The sequence below is a fragment of the Camelus ferus genome, chromosome 24, assembly GCF_009834535.1.
Source record: "Camelus ferus isolate YT-003-E chromosome 24, BCGSAC_Cfer_1.0, whole genome shotgun sequence".
NCBI lineage: Eukaryota > Metazoa > Chordata > Mammalia > Artiodactyla > Camelidae > Camelus > Camelus ferus.
This window is the reverse complement of record NC_045719.1, coordinates 19,860,853-19,871,279: the sequence shown is the minus strand read 5'-3', so window position 1 is coordinate 19,871,279 and position 10,427 is coordinate 19,860,853. Positions and strand designations below refer to the sequence as shown.

At 39.3% G+C, this 10,427-nt stretch overlaps 1 pseudogene; it reads right to left on the bottom strand.

The window, feature by feature from the left end:
• Nucleotides 1-5,780: 5,780 nt before the first annotated feature.
• Nucleotides 5,781-9,536, bottom strand: LOC102506205 (annotated as a pseudogene).
• Nucleotides 9,537-10,427: the final 891 nt, after the last annotated feature.

The following is a 10,427-nucleotide window of genomic DNA, read 5'->3' as shown; positions in this document are numbered from 1 at the left end:
CTGTGCCTCTGTTTACCGTGCTGAGTCCTGCTGGTTCTGCAACTTTTGTAAAAGAATGTTGCTTGTAGCCTGAAATAGACAGGAGAGCACATTCTCAAGGCTCTGACCTTTAAGGGTGTAACGTTTTCCCACTCATACAGAGATAAAAATTTGAAGAGCAGAGAATAACATTTGTCTTGCTGGAGGTTTACAGGAACAACGTGACCTGATGTATATGGACAACCACAAGAACAAAGGATTCCAATACTAAGAAGTTTGCAACACGAACCACACCCCTTCCGCTTTTAGTATAAAAGATCCTAAATTCTAACTTAGGGAAGATGGTTCTCCAGGACATTAGTCTGCAGTCTTCTTGGTCTGCTGGCTTTCCGAATAAAGTCACTATTCCTTGCCCCAACACCTTGTCTTTCGAATTACTGGCCTGTCACATGGCGAGTATGAGTTTGGACTCGATAACATTAGTTGGTAATAAAAATCCCAAATCCCCAAAGTCAGTCCTTCTGGTTTTTCCAAGACAGGAGGTGTCTTATCTAGCTGCATAGCAGTGCCCAGCAGTCGACTGTAGACAGTCATCTCCAGAGAGCCGCTAAACTGTTTCCAACCAGACTACGTGGTCCTAAGCCATGATCAGCCAAAGAGGAAAAACAGAGGACAAAAAAACTGTGATTTCTCTATCAGATTCCAACCCTTTGTTCTTTGTCCTCAATGATCTTTTTTCATACTTTCACTGTTCAGTTAACAAACCCATTTCTCTGCTTAACTTACTCGTTAGTTTTTATGTATTTTTTTTGTTCAGACCAACTTTCTAATATTTATGTACCATTTACATATATGCAGACAGACAAATGTAAGTGCCATGTGAGTGATGAGAAGCAGAAACCAGATTTTAAAGCCGATGCTCAAATTCATAGCCCATGTTTTCGATCAATATTCTGTGGAATTTTGTCTGATCAGAAACATTAGTCCTTAAAAAGTTATTTTATACATTCTGAGCACAAGGTTCTTGGATCCATAGGGACCAGCAGATGAATTTTATGGAGCTGTGACTTCACTGAAAGGTTAAATGGATGTGAATTTTTTGTTGTCATTAGTTCCCCCCACCCCCCCACCCGGCACCTTGGGTGTTCTTTCTTGAGATGAATCTTATTTTTTTATTTATTTGTTTGTGGTAGGAGTAATTAGGTTTTATTTATTATTTTTAATTTTTTTAATGGACGTACTGGGGATGGAACCCACAACCTCATGCATGCTAAGCACATACTCTACCTCTGGGCTATACCCTCCCCCCGGGTGTGAATATTTGAGTGTGGGATGGCACCTAGTATATTCTCAAGAGGACCTAACCCCAAAATGGCTGTGGACCAGTAAATTAGTTTTACTGCTCTTGAGTATTAATGTGTAAAGGAATACTGGACCCTGGGTGCTTGATTCTTAAGCGCATCGTTTCAAACAGAGGTGCTAGGAAGCTGGTGGAGAGCATCCATGTTTAATTACATGCTGTGAACTGTGAAATTAGAGAAGATGTACATGGCGGAGAGCAATGCCTCATTGCACTATGTTGAGAGGGCAACCAACTCTAGGGGAACACTTTTCACGTCAGTCCGTGAAAAGTTGGTTAGACACAAAGGACTGAGGAAGCCAGTAGTTGATGATGGGAGCAAGGATGTGGAGGGTCTGGGACAGTGGTTCTCAACACTTGATGTACAGTAGAATTATCTGGAGAGTCTTTTAAAAAATGTCAATGGTAGGGTGCCATTCTAATTCAACAGAATCAGAATTTCTGGGGTTGGGCTGGGTATCTGTATTTTTGATGCAGAGAGAATTGAAGACCACTAGTCGGATGGATTGATCTTCCAGGACAGGAGGAAGAAGGTTTTGCAGCGGAGAAAGGATTATAACAATTTTTCACCATTGGAATCTTCTCTTGATTTCTCACTACGTCCCAAAGCATAAGTATTCATACACACACACACATGCATGTACACACACTTATGTCCTCTAGGATGTCTTCTGTCTATTATTTCCCCTGGGATCTATCACTAAAAACCATGCTAGACTACTTTCAAATAAACTCATTGATTCTAGGTTGTAAATGGTAGATAAGTTGATTTGTTACCTTTCCAGAGATGTTTAATTTTTAACAGAAATTATGTCCCCATGAAATTTCAGACACCCCAAAATAGGGTTTATCCAGGTACTTCCTAAGACCCACATATCCCTCTATTTAGGGGCTCATATATGAGTACCAGTGATTATGAGGAATCATTTAATGAATTACTTAATTGACTACAAATAGCTTAAGAGAAAAGATAGTGAGTTAAGTTTGAGGTGTTTCAAATGTGAGATTCCCATGGGAGGTTGAGTGGGATGATGTATCTTGAGACGTCAGGGGTGATGAAAACGGCATTTCCAGCAATAGGCTTCTGGTTTTAGAAAAGATGGTCAGATACCTATTCTACTTGATCCAGTTTTTGGAAAATAAATGCAAGATTCTCAATGACCACCATTTGTAGTAGCTCATGGTGAAACTGTATTATCAACCAGGCTGATAAATTCCACACTTGAATGCCAAGCATTGTAGCCAGAAAAGCCTATAAATATCACCTGGTAGCAAAGGAGATCTGTAAATCTAGATCCGCCTGGCATTTCCACGATCCTGTTCACCAGCTTCTTATTGAGGTCCCCTCCTCCGTATTTCAGGACAAGGGCGTGGTGGTGAGGCTTGACATGCTGGATCCCACACACAAACCTACTTAGGGATGATGAGACCTGGTTCAGGAGTTCTCAAGTGCCAGTGCCAGCATTCCCTTTGATGGTAAGGTGTACTTCAAACTGCTCCAGAGAGGATGTCAAATTGGCAACATTTCTTTTAGCTGGCCAGTGCTGCTCTGTGAATGGCACTAGACCCCTTCCTAGTCTGCAGGATTGCTATGAAAAGCCAAGGCTGAGCGAGAAAAGACTGTGAGGCTCCTCAGTATTCAAAGGAAGCAGACAACTGACTTCTCCCAACTTATCCAGCAAAAAAATGCACGAAACCTACTATCAACAGGCATCAAAAGGAAGGGTGGGTACTGATGGTGGTATTTTAGATGCTATGACATTTGTGCCTTATTTCAAAGGAATTACCCTCCTTTAAAAGCTGTCTTGAGAACAAACACATGCAAAGAATGAAAAGATGACAGCCACGAGAAGCAATACTTAAAGATTCAACTATTCTTTTGGTTTACGAAACTTCTAACCTTAACATAAAAGTGTCATTTGCCTCAATGTCATCTTAATTAATTAATGACTTAGAAGAAACTATAGTCGACTATGATTCACAGAAAAAAAACCCTGTGCTTTATATCTGGCTTCCTCCCTGATTGACTTTGTGACCTTGTACTATTTGCTTCATATTTCCAGACTTCAGTTTTCTCAACATAAAGTGAAGGAATCAGATGAAATGATCTCTGATATTCCTTCCATCATTAACATCCTGCAAATGCATTCGTTGAAGATAGGAAATCTCAAATGAGCATTTGGTTTAAGTGTGACTGGTTTTGCAATCAGGTTTATTGACTATGACCTCTTCAAAATCCACTGTCTATCTGAGGAATTCTGGACTCTGGTTTCAGACATCATCACTCTATTCAGAACTTTGGCACTGAGAGATTCTAGCAGGTTTCTACCCTGACAATTCATTTAGTGGATTAGGGAACCATGCCCCAGTGAGAGACTGGCCAAGGCTACTCAGGTGAGCTGGACAGAGAACTGGAATATTCTATTTGATAATCAGTACTCTGTACTAAATTGTAAATCTTTATTTAAAATGTGTATTCTATATACAATCTGAAATCTAATTCCTGAGTTCACCTGATTTTAAGGAAAAGTGACAGAATTAACTGAGTGCAAAGGCAATCAAAATTGGAAGCTGCAAAATGGTTATTATTATTATTATTATTATTATTATTATTTATCTCTGAAGTTACACGAACAAACTCCAATTGATAAGTTAGGAATTGGCCAAATTATTTCATGCTATTTTTTTTTAAGTTCACATTCATCAATCATCATCTTTAAGGCTATTCATTTCATAAGTCTCTCCGAGGAAGGTCCCTGAAGTCTGGCCTCATGATTTTCCTGTTTTTTTCTCCATTATGCATCTGAACGCTAGGCAGCCAAGGACTGAAAACAGAAACCAGCTCTTGCACAGATTGTCCATATAAACATGAACAAATCATTTCTCCACATCAATAAAACAAGGAAATTGGAATATAAAGCCTTTAATGTCCACATTAATTCTGAGATTCCAGGATTCCTGTAAATTGATAAATTAGATAGATACATAGATTAGAAATATATATACTTATTTGATAAACTTTTTTAAATCGTAAGTTAAACTAGAGATAAACAAAAAGTCAAAACGAATGAGAAGTTCAGGTTTCCAGCTCAAGAAATCTTTTTTCTCCTTCTCTCCATGGTCTGTAGTAAGAACTGGTTAAACTAGAAAAATTTAAGTTATAAATATTTAAACTGCTTTTTTACAACTTGGAAGTTAGATGCAAAGGCATTAGGCACTTTAAGAAATAGATTGAAAAGAAATGTCATTATCTTGATTTTCTGAATTGATTTGCTTAATAACAATACTTAGCATTTATATAGCGTTCTGTATTTTCAAATTGCTTTATAATCATTAATCAGTTAATTCATGCAACCTCTCTGCGAGGTCAAGATTATTATCCCAATTTTACAGACAAAGAAATTGATATGTGGAGAAATTAAATGACTTGCCCAAGGTCATTGAGGAAGTGAGTGACAGGCTCTGGGTGAAAACTTTGAGACTCAGTCTACACTGGCTAAATGAATTGTACAATTGACATAATCAATTGAATAATTAAAGAAGAAATAAGCACATTCTCCAAAATAGCTAGAAAATTGATACAACCCTGGGTGCTTACTTACTAAGCTTGAATTATCTAAATGGTTGATATTTTAAATTCCACATACAGAAATGAACCAAAGATATACTTGTAAATGAAATCTAATATGTGATATTTTGTTCTCCTTAATCATATAAGTCTGCCCAACTCCTATTGACTTACTGGTGCTCTGTAAAATGCTTTTCTCAAAATAGTCCCAGGACACATTGCATTCTCATCTTTCTCCCTGTCCCCAAGCCCGTCATCCTAGGGGATGAAATTGGCGAACATCTGGATTAAAACAGAGAATTTTTCACTTTAAGAATAGGATACTTTTTACATTATTATTATCCTGCCAAGGTTAATAAAGAGGAACAAGAAATATTTTGTAGATTATATAAATTTTCATTTGATTCTTAAAAGATGAGTTAAAGGAAACTAAGGCAGAAGGAACACTCTGAGTAGAAAAAGGTGAGGAGGAAATAAGTCGAGTGGAAGTTTCAAGACGGAAGTCAGGCGGGGTGAGAAAGATTTCAAAAGAGGAGACGAATGTATATAACATGATGAGACAGGGATGCATTAAGCAGATCATAAGCTTGATTCAGAGGCACATTGGAGCCCTTCAGGCAGGAGCATGGAAAAAAAAAATCTCTTCCTCTGTTTCTGTTTTATTTCTCTCTGTGTCTGTCTTTGTTTCTGTCTCATTCACTCTTTCTCTCTGTCTCTTCTCTTCTCATGCCATGAAGATCTAACTGGAATCATCTTGAGCTCTGATTATAACAAAAGTCATCTCAAGATGGAGTTCTCATTTTCAGAATCAGCCCATGCCTTGCTCGTGAGTGGGGAAAAGCAAAAACTTTGGGTTTAGACAAACCCAAGTTGTTTGTTTGTTTGTTTGTTTTGTGAATACTGTTTTATTTAGTCATTTTTGTTTACAATTGAAACTCTGAAAATTCAAAATTAACATCCTTGCCCGTGAGCTTCTTACAGACACCAGAAAATGTTTCAGCCTCATGTTCCACATTGTCCTGCTTTGTCCAAATGAGCCTTTCTCACGCAGCTGGCATCCAGTTTCACGCGAATTCTCTTGCCCACAGTCTCACTTGGGAAAACCAGGTCCTCCAGGATCATGTCCTGCACGGCTGTCAGAGTGCAGCTCCTGAGATGCTTTTCGCTTATACCTGGTATGGCTTTTTCGAGTTGGCTTAGCCAGAATTCTCCTCTGAGCAATAAAGACAACGTGCTTCCCGTTGAACTTTTTCTCCAACTCGCGCACTAGCCGGAGCTGGATTTTCTGGAAAGATTTCAGTTGAGGGACCAGAACAAAGATTATAATAGCTTTCCGACCACCAGCAACTTCAATTTCCTTGGCCACTGTGATGTTCAGCTCCCACAGCTGGGCCTTGAGGCCCGAGTTCATCTCCAGCTCCTGGAGGGCCTGGGAGAGCGGTGCAGGGAGCACTGGCTGCCTCCGCGGACACTTGTGAAAAGCCACAACCAAGTTTTAACCTAACTCTACCAACTAGATAATCGTGTCGTCTTGAACAAATTGACTCACCTCACTACACCTTGACTTCCTCACCTGTAAAGTAAGAATAAAAATATTTAACTCATAGAAAAATTATAGATACACATCTGCTAAAGTAAGGGACCCAGACATGCTTGCCTGCCTGGTCCTCATCTTGGCATAGACTGGCCTTCTTTCCTCCACTCCCCTTCCTGTCACTAAATAATGCCACTGAAAAAAGTAATTTCCTCCTTCATTGTCACCGTGTCTTCTCCACATGTTTTGATATTAACCTATAGTTTACTTCATACCATGCTGTCTTCAGACTTACCTTACTGTCTTTTATTATCCCCACTTTATTACATCTTTTTTTTATTTTTATGTGTGTCTTGTGCCATTACCTTGCCTCTGCAAGTCATCTGTAAGTTGTCTGAAGATAGGGGAGTATGAAGTTTAATTTTTCTTTTTATCCATTCCTCCAGTCCTCTCCCACCTCATCCCTGTCCTCATTCTTTGTCCCTACTCCCGGGCCGCATGCAAAACTAAACATCCCATAGGATCGGCACCTGCAGTTGGTGAAATGTATGAGAAGCGTAATTTACCGTCATGTTTTCTGAAAAGCAGCGAGGTTCCCATTGCTGGCATCACTTCTCCAGTTGGTCCCGATGACGAGGATCTAAGCAGGCAGAGGTTTTGGGGGATTCTCTGAGTTTTGAGGTATGGGAAAGTGGAAATACATCAAAGTCCGTAGAAATGTATTTTTTGTCTAAGGCTGTGCTCACCCAGGACATCAGTAACCTGATCTTGAACACAGCTTTTTTCTTGATGTTACGTGACAATGAGACTGGGTAAAAATCCTTACTAGGGCCCTTCAGCAAAACCCTGATGCCCTAAAGCATGGGATTTGATCGCCCCTACCTCAGCACAGAGCTTCAAATGTTGTTAGACTTCAGAATTCTTTTCAATCCAGCTACTGTGCTTCACTGGAAGAAGACAATGAATTTCAGCAACTGACATCCACTGTTGTCTGGGGCAATTCACTCTCTTTCATTTCCAGTTTTTTAGTTAATCTTGATTCAAGTTTCTTTACTTGAAATTTATGGGTAAAATAAATTGTTTGCCCAGCTCCTGCCCCAATATAATGAGTATTTGTATTGCTTCCTGGGTTTCCAACTTTCTTTTTTTTTTTTTTTTTTTCTGGACACCAGAATCTGAAATGTTTTTCTCTCTTCTTTCCATTTATTCAAATCTTGCTCAGATTTAAAACCCCATTTCAAACGCCCCTGTTTAAAGCTCTCAGTTTTGTAGTGTTTACTGATCTTCCTTTCTACTCTTAGAATGAGGATGCTCGGCACCACAACAATCAAACAGTGAATAATTCTGAGATATTTTGGGGGTGCTGTCATTTCTTATTCTCTACCCTGAATACGTTTTAGGTTCATGGGTCAGCGTTGATTGGAAGCTTCTAAATGACAAAGAGATTTGTTGCTCCATGTGCATTCTCTATGACTCTGCATTTGTAGAAGCTACTCCCAAATTCATGTTTATTCACTGATCTTCAGTGACTTTGGTTTTGAGGAGGAGAGGAATGGACAGAATTTTAAGACAGAGAAGTCAGCTTACAGAACAAAGGGGAAATTTAATGAAATCTGGAATCTCTGTATACACACTTGCTTTATGACTTTTCCACGGCATTTGAAAAGCTTACCCTGGTTCTCTCTGCCTTGCCTTTTTCTAAGTCCCTTTTCTCGGTTGTTACTTGATATGTGCTTTGGGAATGCAAATTATTTCTTTAAGATTAGACCAAAGCAAAACATAATTAGAAAGGGAGATCAAAGATGCAGCCTCTAATACATCTCAAGGCCAAATATGAATGATTTCTGAATGATCTGCTGTTTTACTAAATCATGTCACACAGATAATCAAAAGTTATGCTACCACATTTAATCTTGCTTTAACCCCTGCATTTTGAGAAGGATAGTGTGAATTTATCCAAAATAGTATTGATCTCCTTTAATATTGCAAGTGGGCTCTCTGGCTTGGCAAACTAAGACTTCGTCTGAAAGTTAAAGAGCGTGGGGATACTTTAAAAAGACATAAACAGAAATAAAGAGTGAAAAGCAATAAAAAAAAAAAATGAAGCACTGACTTGAATCACCAGCTCTCATGATGGCTCCGGAAGCTCTCTGGATTGGCAAGAGGTGGAAGTATTCGTTGTAATCGCATCATCGTCTGCCTGCCCTGGTGTTCCTACTTTCATGATCCCACATTGGCTGAAATTGTGAAACCTAATGAAAGTAAACACAGTATTTTGCCCTAAAGGAAAATAAAATATTGAGTGGCACATCTATCGTAACCTTCATATGTGTGAGAGACTGTAATAAAATTCCTAGGACGAGGAAGACCCTTTTCTCAGCCTTATAATATGTGACAGGGGGAAGCAAACAAACAGTCGAGGCAAAAAGAACACTATTTGGAAGACTGTCCCTTGGAAGTCAATTAATCCCATCTCCTTATTCTGTTGATGAATGGACTGTGCACTAGGGAGGTGCAGGGACTTACCCAAGGTGACACAGTCTGGCGAACTTGGCAAAACACGGCAGAACTGGAGAGGACAAGTTGTCCGTTTACCTCTTCTTTCACTTATCATCCTGGAAAGATAGCAACTCTGACAGAAGTAGTTAAGATTGTGGGATGTATTTTCCAAGACAAGCAAAGATACAGTTTTTTGAGGAAGTGCTTTGTACAGTGTAGACTGAATGGGCTTGTTCAATTGCAGGATTATCTAGGGAAGGGAAATTGGTTAGATGACGTCTAGCATGCCTCTGTGCCCCAGACAGGAGATTCAGTCATATCTTTCTTTGGAAGTGGGTTGATTAAAATGCCAGCAGATTTAAAAAATAGCCATATGTGCCAATTTGAGGTAAATAGTCATCCTCTGTTTCCATAGTCACTGTCATGAATGCCCCCCACTTCCCAAGAAGAAGTGTCAGACTAGAGTCTTAAATGTCCAGCACCGCAACCTGCAGCCGATTCTGTGACCCATGGATGTGAGGCCCCAGAGGATGACCCAGCTCTCACACCTGAGGGGGTTGACGCTGGGTCGAGCTATGCGTGGGGAGCTCCGCCATCCTGGAATTCCAGAAATGAATTCTATGTTGCTTTCTGTCCCAGTGATTTGGGAAACTTGAGTTACTATTAGTTTCATTTCATAACTCATCAGTTTGATTGACTGTCGCTAAGCTGAACATCTGGAGACAAATGAAAGATACATAAATAACAATCACATTTTTACAAGATGGGAAAATAAAAATCTATTTTGGAAAATGCAATGGTAATAAGCTGCTCTAGAAACTGTGTAAATGAAAGGAAGCCATCCATGCTCCATTTTGTCATAAATCCAAGAAAAACGGCTTCATCAGAAATGTTACAAGATTCCAAATGGCTATGGGTTTTACCTTGGAAACCTCTACAAGTATGTGAATATCTTCCTGAAATATATCTTTATATAATATATACATAATTATATGTATATACATATGTGTAAATGCACACATCTATATTCCTCAAAATGTATTTCTTGGAGGTGATGAGATCACACCATTTCTTTCTTTCAAACCCTCCAATGGCTTCCAACTACACTTCAAACCAAACCCATGCTCCTTTCTGTCGTCGCAAGGCATTTTATCATCTGGACCTGCCTACCTTATTTCAAACCATTATCTCCTTCTCCACCTCTTTTAGCCTGTTAGACTTCTTTTTTTTTTTTCCTTTTAATTGAGGACCACAAGAATTTGTCCCCACCTCACAGCTTTCATACCTTCTGTTCTCTGCATGGAACCCTGTCCTCTGTCTGGACTCTGGAGTCCCAGGCATTTTATGTCTTCCTCTTTCATGCTACTTCCAGAAAAAAACCTTTTCTGACCACTAAATCTAAAAGAGCTCCATTTATTCCAGGGACTTCTCTCTGCAATCACCCTGGATTCTTATCATCACAAGATTTACCTTTTTTTTTCCTTCAA